This window comes from Mobula birostris, chromosome 16 (assembly GCF_030028105.1).
Source record: "Mobula birostris isolate sMobBir1 chromosome 16, sMobBir1.hap1, whole genome shotgun sequence".
In the NCBI taxonomy this organism is placed as follows: domain Eukaryota; kingdom Metazoa; phylum Chordata; class Chondrichthyes; order Myliobatiformes; family Myliobatidae; genus Mobula; species Mobula birostris.
Window position 1 is genome coordinate 31,549,126 of NC_092385.1, and position 10,589 is coordinate 31,559,714.

Genomic DNA, 10,589 nt, shown 5'->3' on the forward strand with positions numbered 1-10,589 from the left:
TAAATTGATGGAAAGTATTCTTAGAGATGGTATATATAATTATCTGGATAGACAAGGTCTGATTAGGAGCAGTCAACATGGATTTGTGCGCGGAAGGTCACGTTTGACAAATCTCATTGAATTTTTGAAGAGGTTACTAGGAAGGTTGACGATGGATGTTGTCTATATGGACTTCAGTAGGGCCTTTGACAAGATTCCACATAGAAGGTTAGTTAGGAAGATGCAATCATTAGGTATTAGTATCGAAATAGTAAAATGGATTCAGCAGTGGCTGTATGTGAGACGCCAGAGAGTAGTGGTGGATAACTCTGTGTCAGATTGGAGGCCGGTGTCTAGTGGTGTGCCTCAGGGATCTGTACTGGGTCCAATGTTGTTTGTTATATATAATAATGATCTGGATGATGGGGTGGTAAATTGGATTAGTAAGTATGCAGATGATACAAGATAGGTGGAGTTGTGCATAATGAAGTAGGTTTTCAAAACTTGCAGAGAGATTTAGGCCAGTTAGAAGAGTGGGCTGAAAGATGGTAGATGGAGTTTAATACTGATAACTGTGTTGTGCTACATTTTGGTAGGACTAATCAAAATAGGACATACATGGTAAATGGTAGGGCATTGAAGAATACAGTACAACAGAGGGATCTAGGAATAATGGTGCATAGTTCCTTGAAGGTGGGATCTCATGATGATAGCGTGGTGAAGAAAGCTTTTGGTATGCTGGCCTTTATAAATCAGAGCATTGAGTATAGGAGTTGGGATGTAATGTTGAAATCGTATAAGGCATTGGTAAGGCCAAATTTGGAGTATTGTGTACAGCTCTGGTCACTGAATTATAGGAAAGATGTCAATGAAATTGAGAGAGTACAGAGAAGATTTGCTAGAATTTTGCTTGGGTTTCATCTCCTAAGTTACAGAGAAAGGTTGAACAAGTTGGGTCTTTATTCTTTGGAACGTAGAAGGTTGAGGGGGGACTTGATAGAGGTATTTAAAATTATGAGGGGGATAGATAGAGTTGACGTGGATAGGCTTTTTCCATTGAGAGTGGGGGAGATTCAAACAAGAGGACATGAGTTGAGAATTAAAGGGCAAAAGTTTAGGGATAGCACAAGGGGGAACTTCTTTACTCAGAGAGTGGTAGCTGTGTGGAACGAGCTTCCAGCAGAAGTGGTTGAGGCAGGTTCAATGTTGTCATTTAAAGTTAAATTGGATAGATATATGGACGGGAAAGGAATGGAGGGTTATGGGCTGAGTGCAGGTCGGTGGGACTAGGTGAGAGTAAGAGTTCGGCACGGACTAGGAGGGCCAAGATAGCTTGTTTCCGTGCTGTAATTGTTATATGGTTATATGTTATATGGAAAGGGGATCTAATAGAAAGATATAAAATTTTGAAAAGGATAAATAGAGGCAATAAATTTGTTTCCACTGGGAAGTGAGACTAGGGCTAGGGTTCATCACCTCCAAGATTCAGTAGAATCAGTTACAGACAAAATGCAGTGCAGGTCGACAAAAAGAGTACAAGGACTCTGATGAGGTAGATTAGAAAATCAGAAGTTCACCTTTTAGCATACTAGAGACCTGGTAATAGTAGGAAAGAGAGGGTAGGATTAATCCTGGCAGTATGTGTGTACTGGGAGAGGGGTGGTGGGAGAGGCCTTTAATTTTGTTGGCTGCTTTCCCAAGGCAGCTGGAAGTGTAGATGGAGTAATTGGGGTGGAGGTTAGTATGTGTGACATACTGGGCTGCATTCATAACTCTCTACAATTTGTTGCAGTCCTGGGCAAAGCAGTTGCCAGACCAAGCTAATACATCTTGTTGTCTGGGTAGCCTCCAACCTGATGGCATGAACATTGACTTCTCAAACTTCCGCTAATGCCCCGCCTCCCCCTCGTACCCCATCCGTTATTTATTTATGTACACACATTCTTTCTCTCTCTCTCTCCTTTTTCTCCCTCTGTCCCTCTCACTATGCCCCTTGCCCATCCTCTGGGTTTCCCCCCCTCCCCCTTTTCTTTCTCTCTGGGCCTCCTGTCCCATGATCCTCTCATATCCCTTTTTCCAATCCAGCTCTTGGCTCCATCCCTCCCCCTCCTGTCTTCTCCTATCATTTTGAGTCTCCCCCTCTCCCTCCCACTTTCAAATCTCTTACTAGCTCTTCTTTCAGTTAGTCCTGACGAAGGGTCTCGGCCCGAAACATCAACTGTACCTCTTCCTAGAGATGCTGCCTGGCCTGCTGCATTCACCAGCAACTTTGATGTGTGTTGCTTGAATTTCCAGCTTCTGCAGAATTCCTCATGTTTACATCTTGTTAGGATGCTTTATATGACGTATCGGTAACAATTGGTAAGAGTCCCCAGGGATATGCCAAGTTTCCTTTGCATTGGTGGTATTGGTGTGCTTTCTTGGCCACAGTGTGCAAATCGCTGGTCCAGGACAAATTGTTCATGGCATTTACACTGAGGAAAATGAAGCTCTGAGCCATCTCTACTTTAGCACCATCTGCTCTGCTTCCTGAAATCAATGACTAACTCCTGTCTGCTGACATTGAATGGAAGGTTGTTATCTTGACCCCATGCCATTAGGCCCTCTGTCTCCTTCCTGTACTCTCTCTTGTTGCTCTTTGAGATCCAGCCCACTGTCGTGGTGTCACCTGTAAAGTTGTAAATGAAGTTTGAATGGAACCTAACTATGCAGTCATGAGTGTATTGGGAGAATACTAAGAGGTCAGTACAGTCTTGCGAGGGACCAGTGTTGAGGATAATCATCAAGATGTTGTTGAAGATCATTACTAATTACAGTCTGTTGGTTTGGAAATCAAGGATCCAGTTGCAGAGTCCTAGATATGGAAGTCTGGAGGTAGGTGCGTTTCTTTTTTTTTTGGCGTGTGCCTGCGTGCGTGCAAGTCTGTGTGTCTGCATGTCCGTGCGTGCGTCTGTGATGATGTCTTTTTCATGGCTTTTTACAATGCACGGAGCGAGAGAGAAACTGTGTGCCGTGTCACTCCTGACACAGACGTTTTCGCAGTATTTTCCCTTTATTTTACGAGGTTGAGTTGCGATCTTGACACTCAACCCTGCACAGATGGAAAACGTACTCGGGGGCAGACCCAACTAGTTTCGAACCCGGGAACCTCCACTTCCAGGTCCAGCGCCGATGTCGTTGCGCCACCAGCGGCCCAGGTTTGTTTCTAATTATGGCATTAAAGGTCAGCTATCGTCAATACATGGGACTTTAACATAGCTGTCCCTGTTATTCAAATATTCCAGAGCTGAGTATGGGGTCAGGTAGATGTTGTCTACCATGGATCTGTTTTAGCTGTAACTGAATTACTGATGCATTGACAGAAACATTAAAACTAGGGATGATCAGGAAATACTGAAAGTGATCCAGAATGGAAATCTGACTGAAAAGGTCTCTTCTCCTCGTTGTTTGAATTGCTGAAATGGTACTGCTGAGATGAGCCAAAGCAGAGAGCAATCAGATTTTCACTGGGAACATCACTCTGCAAAGGCTGGCTCAGATGCAATTTCCCCATCAGTGATACGTGACAGTAGAAGATGATCTGTTGTAACGGTGAACTGAGTCACTGGAGAGACACTGAAACTACATGATAGAAACATCTTTGTTCATCCTGACAACCAGGCATTTTCCTGGCACCTTCTCAGTAGAGGCTGCCAAACTCAATGTACATCATATTTCTGTACTCTTAAGAACAAAGGAAACAGGTGATTCAGCCTTTTCCCAGAGTTGAAATGGCAATTGCAAGAGGGCACAGTTTTAAGGTGCTTGGAAGTGGGTTCAGAGGAGATATCAGGGGTAAGTGTTTTACGCAGAGAGTGGTGAGTGCATGGAATGGGCTTCTGGCGACGGTGGTGGAGGCGGATACGAAATGGTCTTTTAAGAGACACCTGGACAGGTATATGGAGCTCAGAAAATAGAGGGTAACCCTAGGTAATTTCTCAGGTAAGGACATGTTCGGAACAGCTTTGTGGGCTGAAGGGCCTGTATTGTGCTGTATATATTTCTATGTTTCTATAATTTCATCAGCTATGGTGATATTATTTATTTTCATAGAGTTATGTCTCTACAATGGGGGACATCTCTGAACACACCTATCAGTTTCCCAGCTCCTTACTTCCCCACTCCTCCTCTCCCGCCCGGTTTCACCAATCACCTACCATGTACTTCTTCCCCACGCCCCCCCCCCCCACCTTCTTGCTCTAACTTCTCATCTTTTTTTTTCCCCAGTCGTGATGAAGGGTCTCAGCCTGAAATATTGGCTGTTTACTCTTTTCCATAGATGTTGCCTGGCCTGCTGGGTTCCTCAAGCATTTTGTGTGTGTTGTTTGGATTTCAGCAACTGCAGATTTTCTTGTCTTTGTGCTCAAATACCTTCGCTGGGACAATATAATTCCCAGGTGGAATACCACAGCCTTGACTTGCTACATAAGCCTTTCCCCCTACATCTCTCAGCACAGAACACATTAGATACCTAGCCCAGTGATTGTTGCTAATTATAGATAGAGTATGGCAACTTGGATAAATATTCAAGCGGAAAAAAATATCATGGCTTTGAGGAAAGAGCAAGTAAATAAGATTAATCGAATCTCTCAATCAAAAAGCTTGCATAGGCGTGATAGGCTGAATGGTTTAGAGTTATTTGTATTACAGAGACATCTAGTCAGTCAGATATTTGTGTTTAAGACGTTCAGTGGCAATATCAATCTGGTCTGGAAGCTTCCTTGAAATTGCCTGCAGATAAAAGGCAGGAGTGGTTCGCAGCAATGTAATAGAGCTTTGACCAGTGGCCAATCGGCTTTTGAGATTGATTAGTAAGAGCAAGTGAATGGAAGGCAGTGGTGAGTACAGCAGACATCGTCACAGTGGCTGTCAGCTGAGTGAACAAAGTCAGAGTGGTGATCTTGAGGCTTTAGCTCTTCAAGGCTTCCGCGAGGAGAGGCTTCAGTAGAGAAAGCAAAAGAAAGAAAAGCTCGTTTTTTTCTTCTCTTCTTTATATCTGCTCAGCCAAGACAGTAGAGATGACAGGCAAGATAGTGCAATGCTCCTTTTGTGGGATGTGGGAAGGCAGAGAGACCTGCAGTGTCGCTGACCACTGCAACTGCAAGAAGTGTATCCAGCTGCAGCTTCTAACAAACTCCGTTAAAGAGCTGGAGCTGGAACTGGATGAACTCTGGATCATTTGAGAGGCTGAGGGAGTGATAGATCGGACACATAGGGAGGTAGTTGCACCAAAGGTGCAGGACATGGGAACCTGGGTAACAGTCAGGAAGGGGAAAGGGGTTAAGGAGCCAGTGCAGAGTACCCCCGTGGCCATCCCCCTCAACAACAGTTATATCAGTTCGGATTCTGTGAATGACCTAACAGAGGAAAGTCACAGTGGTTGGCTCTCTGACACTGAGTCTGCCTCTGTGATTCAGAAGGGAAGAGGGGAAAGGGGATAGGGGATTTGTTAGTTAGGGGAATGGATAGGAGGTTTTGTGGCTGAGAACAAGATTCCTGGATGGTATGTTGCCTCCCAGGTGGCAGGGTCCCGAATATCTCAGAATACCTCAGCATTCTTAAGTGGGATGATGAACAGCCAAAAATTGTGGTCCATGCCGATACCAATGACATGGGTAGGATGAGTGATGAGGTTCTACGTAGGGAGTTCAGGGAGTTAGGTACTAAGCTAAAGAGCAAGACCTCTGGGGTTGTGATCTCAGGATTGTTACCCATGCCTCACGCTAGTGAGGCTAGAAGCAGAAAAATTATACAGTTTAATACGTGGCTAAGGAGTTGATGTAGGAGGGAGGGCAGATGATTGTTGGATTATTGGGCTGTCTTCCAGGGAAGGTGGGACTTATATACAGAAGGAATGGTTTGCACTTGAACTGGAGGGGAACTAGTATCCTAGGAGAAAGTTTGTTAGTGTTGCACAGTGGGGTTTAAATTAAAGATGCAGGGGGATGGGAACCAGAGTGCCAGGACAATTAGTGGAGAGCTTCTGGAAGCAGATATTGGTAAGACCTCAGACAAAGTTAAGAATCAAAAGGTTGAGCATGCTGAGACATAATCGAAGAGATTGAATGTAGGACTGAAGGTGTTGTATCTGAATGCTCACAGTATACGGAATAAGGTAGATCAACTTGCAGCACAGTTGCAGATTGGCAGGCATAATGTTGTAGGTATTACTGCTGAAAGATTGTAGCTGGGAACTTAATGTCTAAGGATACACATTGTATTGGAAGGACAGGCAGGAAGGTGGGGGTTGTTGCTTGGTTCGTAAAAAAATGTAATCAAATCATTAGAAAGAGGTGACATTGGGTTAGAAGGTGTTGAATCATCGTGGATGGAGCTAAGGAACTGCAAGGGTAAAAAGAACCTGATGGGAGTTGTATACAGAACCTCAAACATTAGTAAGATGTGGCCTACAAATTACAACTGGAGATAGAAAGTGCATGCCAAGAGAGCAATATTGCAACAGTAATGCGTGACTTCAATATGCAGGTGGATTGGGAAGATCAGGTTAGTGCTGGATTACAGTAGGGAGTTTGTCTAGAGTGCCTACAAGATAGCTTATTAGAGCAGTTTGTGGTTGAGTCCACTCGAGGATCAGCTATTCTGGATTGGTTGTTGTGGAATGAAACTGAATTGATTAGAGAACTTAACGTAAAAGATCCCTTTGGGGCAAGTGATCATAATATGATCAAATTCACCCTGAAATTTGAGCAGGAGAAGCTAAAGTCAGATCTACTAGTATTACAGTGGGGTAAAGGGAATTGCAGAGGCATGAGGGAGGAGTTGACCAGAATTGATTGGAAAAGAGCATTTGGCAGGGATGGTGGCAGAGAAGCAACGGCTGCAATTTCTGGAAGCAATTCGGAAGTCACGGGATATATTCATCCCAAAGAGGAAGAAGTTTTCTAAAGGAATGATGACACAACTGTGGCTAACAAGAAAAGTGAAAGCCAACACAAAAGCCAAAGAGAGGGCATATGCTTGAGCAGAAATTATTGGGAAGTTAGAGGATTGGGAAGCTTTTAAAATCCAACAGATGGCAACCTAAAAAGTCATTAAGAAGGTCAAGATGGAATATGAAGGTAAGCTAGCCAACAATATTATAGAGGATACCAAAGGTTTCTTCAGATACATACGTAACACTCTGGAAAAGGTTTCGCTGCTGATGTAATGGTTTTTCTGTCGCAGCAATGTTTGGGTTATGGCTAGAGATAACGTTGGCTTTGGAATGTGCGTCATCCAATGAAGGGCGGAGATTCAGTTCTGGTAGGGGCCAACATTCCTCTTATGAGAAGGCTCATGGGGGGCCTAGAAGGAGAAAGGTGGGACCTTTGTCTGTTCACCTGGTGTTTAAAGTTGCTTTTGAGGAAGTGCGTGGCTGCATTACACCGGATAACGAGTTTAGATGAGGGACTGTGTGGTTCACCGAGTCAAAGCCAATCGTGTTACGGCCCAGGGAAATAGCGAGAGTGATGGGGACCCCCAAATTTGCTGGAATGCCTGACAGCGAGGCCCTCTTAATGGATGCTCCAGAAGACCACAAGGAGGAGCCGGGATTACCTGCTGGGGTATTGATGAGGCCTGACCTACAGAAGCCCTAGGTTGTACAGATGAACAGGATGGCAGTGATTGTCAGGAACATGATGAAGAAGGAGGTCACCTTCAAGTGGGGGATATGCCAGCGCATCTTTTCTTGGTGATGGTAATGTCTAGTGTCCCTTTGAGACAAGCTGGGGAGAAACCCTCTGCAAAGGGGGGAAAGTTGACCGCTGAGTCATTCAACTTCAGTGACTCCCAGGTACCTGCGAGGTGGAGCAGCTGTCTCAGAGAATCAGGGCACCACCAGATAGGCTGGCCTATGTAGCACCGGGGGAACTGAGTGTGGCACCTACCGCTTTGCAGAGTATGTCACTGCCTTTTACACCTGGGTTGAACTTTGTGCTTTGCATGAGGGGTTGGAAAATTATTTCATTATCATGAGGACATGACTAAATTTGGTTAGGAGGAGAGTGTAACACACTGGGAAAGGTTTCACTGCTAATGTAATGGCTTTCTATAGCAGCAATATTTAGATTATGACTAGAGATAATGGGGGCTTTTGAAGGTGCGCCATCCAATGAAAGGAGTGTTTTTTCTTGTTGTGTGCCTGCGACTGAGGTGATCTGGGTCTTTTGTTCAGTGGAAGATGAAGAAAGAAGATGCCTGAAAGGAGAGGTCATAGACACCAGAAAGGAGTGGAATTGGAGTGGGGTTCGGAGTTGATGAAGCCTCGGGATACCAGCGGAAGGGATGCCTCAGATTTCGCATGTTTGGCGGGGCCAGAGACTGCCTTCCCTGGACTAATGTCGCTGGCCAAACCTGGGGGTTACATATACGTTGTACAAGAGAGGTAAGAGTGGATATTTGACTGCTGGAAAATGATGCTGGAGAGGTAGAAATGGGGGACAATAAAATGGCGAATGAACTGAATATGTATTTTTCATCAGTCTCCACTGTGGAAGACAGTAGCGGTATAGCAGAAGTTCCAGCTGTCAGGGGTAATTAAGTGTGTGAAGTCACCATTACTTGAGAGAAGGTTCTTGGGAGCCTCAAGGTCTGAAGCTAGATATGTCACCTGGACCAGATGGTATACATCCCAGAGTTTTGAAAGAGGTGGCTGTAAAAATCATAGTGACATTAGTAATAATCTTTCAAGAGTCACTAAGTTCTGGTATGGTTCCAGAAGACTGGAAAATTGCAATTGTTACTCCATTCTTCAAGAAGGGAGAGAGGCAGAAGAAAGGAACCTATAAGCCAGTTGGTCTGACCTCAGTGTTTGGGAAGATGTTGGAGTCGATTAGTAAGGGTGAGGTCTCAGGGTACTTGAAGGCACATGATAAAATAGGCTGTGGACAGCAGGAATGCCTTAAGGGAAATGACAAATCTGTTGGAATTCTTTGAAGAAATAACAAACAGGATAGACAAAGGAGAATTGGTTGATGTTGTGTCCTTAGATTTCCAGAAGGCCTTTGACAAGGTGCCGCACATGAGGCTGCTTAACAAGCTATGAGCCCATGATATTACAGGAAAGATTCTAGCATAGGTAAAGCAGTGGCTGATTGACAGGAGGTAAAGTGTGGGAATAAAGGGAGCCTTTTCTAGTTAGCTGCCGGTGACTATGGTGTTCCACAGGGGTCACTGTTGGGACTAATTCTTGTTATGTTATCAGTCAATAATTTGGAAGATGGAATTGATGGCTTTGTTGCAAAGTTTGTAGACGATATGAGGATAGGCGGTGGGACAGGTAGTTTTGAGGAAGGAGATAGGCTACAGAAGGACAGACAAATTAGAAAGGGCAAAGAAATGGCAGGTGGAATGGTCATGCACTTTGGTTGAAGAAATGAAAGGGTTGGCTATTTTCTAAATGAAGAGAAAATACAAAAAACTGAGGCACAAAGGGACTTGGAAATTCTTGTGCAGGATTCCCTAAAGATTAATTTGCAGGTTGAATCTGCGATGAGGAAGGCAAATGCAATGTTAGCATTCATTTCTAGAGGACAAGAATATAAGAGCAGGGATGTGATGTTGAGGCTCTATAAGGCACTGGCGAGGCCTTATTTCAAGTATTGTGAGCAGTTTTGGGGCCCTTATGTTTGAAAGGATGTGCTGAATCTTGAGACAGTTCAAAGGGGGTTCCCAAAAATGATTCCTGAAGAGGATTGAATAGCTTGTCACATGAAGAGTGTTTGATGGCTCTGGACTTGTATTCACTGGAAGTCAGAAGAATGAGCGGTGACCTTATTGAAACCCATTGAATGGTGAAAGAGTGGATATGGAGAGAATGTTTCCTATGGTGGAAGAGTCTTAGAGTAGAAGAAACAGCCTCAGAATAGAGGGGTGTCCTTTTAGAATGGAGATGAGCAATTTTTTTTGCAAGAGAGTGGTGAATCTGTGGAATTCTTTGTCACAGGCAGCTGTGGTGGACAAGACTGTATGTATCTTTAAGGCAGAGGATGATAACTTCATGATTGGATATGGGGAGAAGGCAGGAGATTCGGGCTGAAAGAGAAATTGGATCAGCCATGATGAAATGGCAGAGCAGACACAATGGGCCAAATGGCCTAATTCTGCTTCTATGTCTTATGGTCTTATGGTCTTGTGGTCTCTTGAGCAGCCAGCCACTTACTATGGGCCAATAACCTGTACTGTGTAAAGTTTGTTTTCAAAGCTGTCCTCTTAACTTCAAACTAATTACTGCTTGCAATTTACATTAAAAACTGAAGACTGATTTGAATTAATGTCTGGTGTATTGAAATAATTTCATATCTCCTGAATATCTTAAACCATTCAACCATGCTTAAACCAATCTCTATGTAGGATTTTTGATTGAGAGATCTGATTAACCCTATCTACTTGCTCTTTCCTCAAAGCTCTATTATTTTTTCTCCTTAAATATTTATCCAAATTTACATATTTTAGCTATAATTAGCAATATTTGGTGGACTAGAAATCTAATATGCATTACAATGTGCTGAGGGACGTAGGGGAAAAGATTTATGCAGCAGGTCAAGGCTGTAATGTTCTGCCAGGCACAT

General features: G+C 43.9%; 1 long non-coding RNA gene across 2 annotated transcripts in view; it reads left to right on the top strand.

Moving 5' to 3' along the window:
* Positions 1–10,589, top strand: part of LOC140211084 (uncharacterized) — a 360,478-nt gene that overhangs the window by 222,428 nt on the left and 127,461 nt on the right. The gene's annotated exons all lie outside the window — the stretch shown is intronic.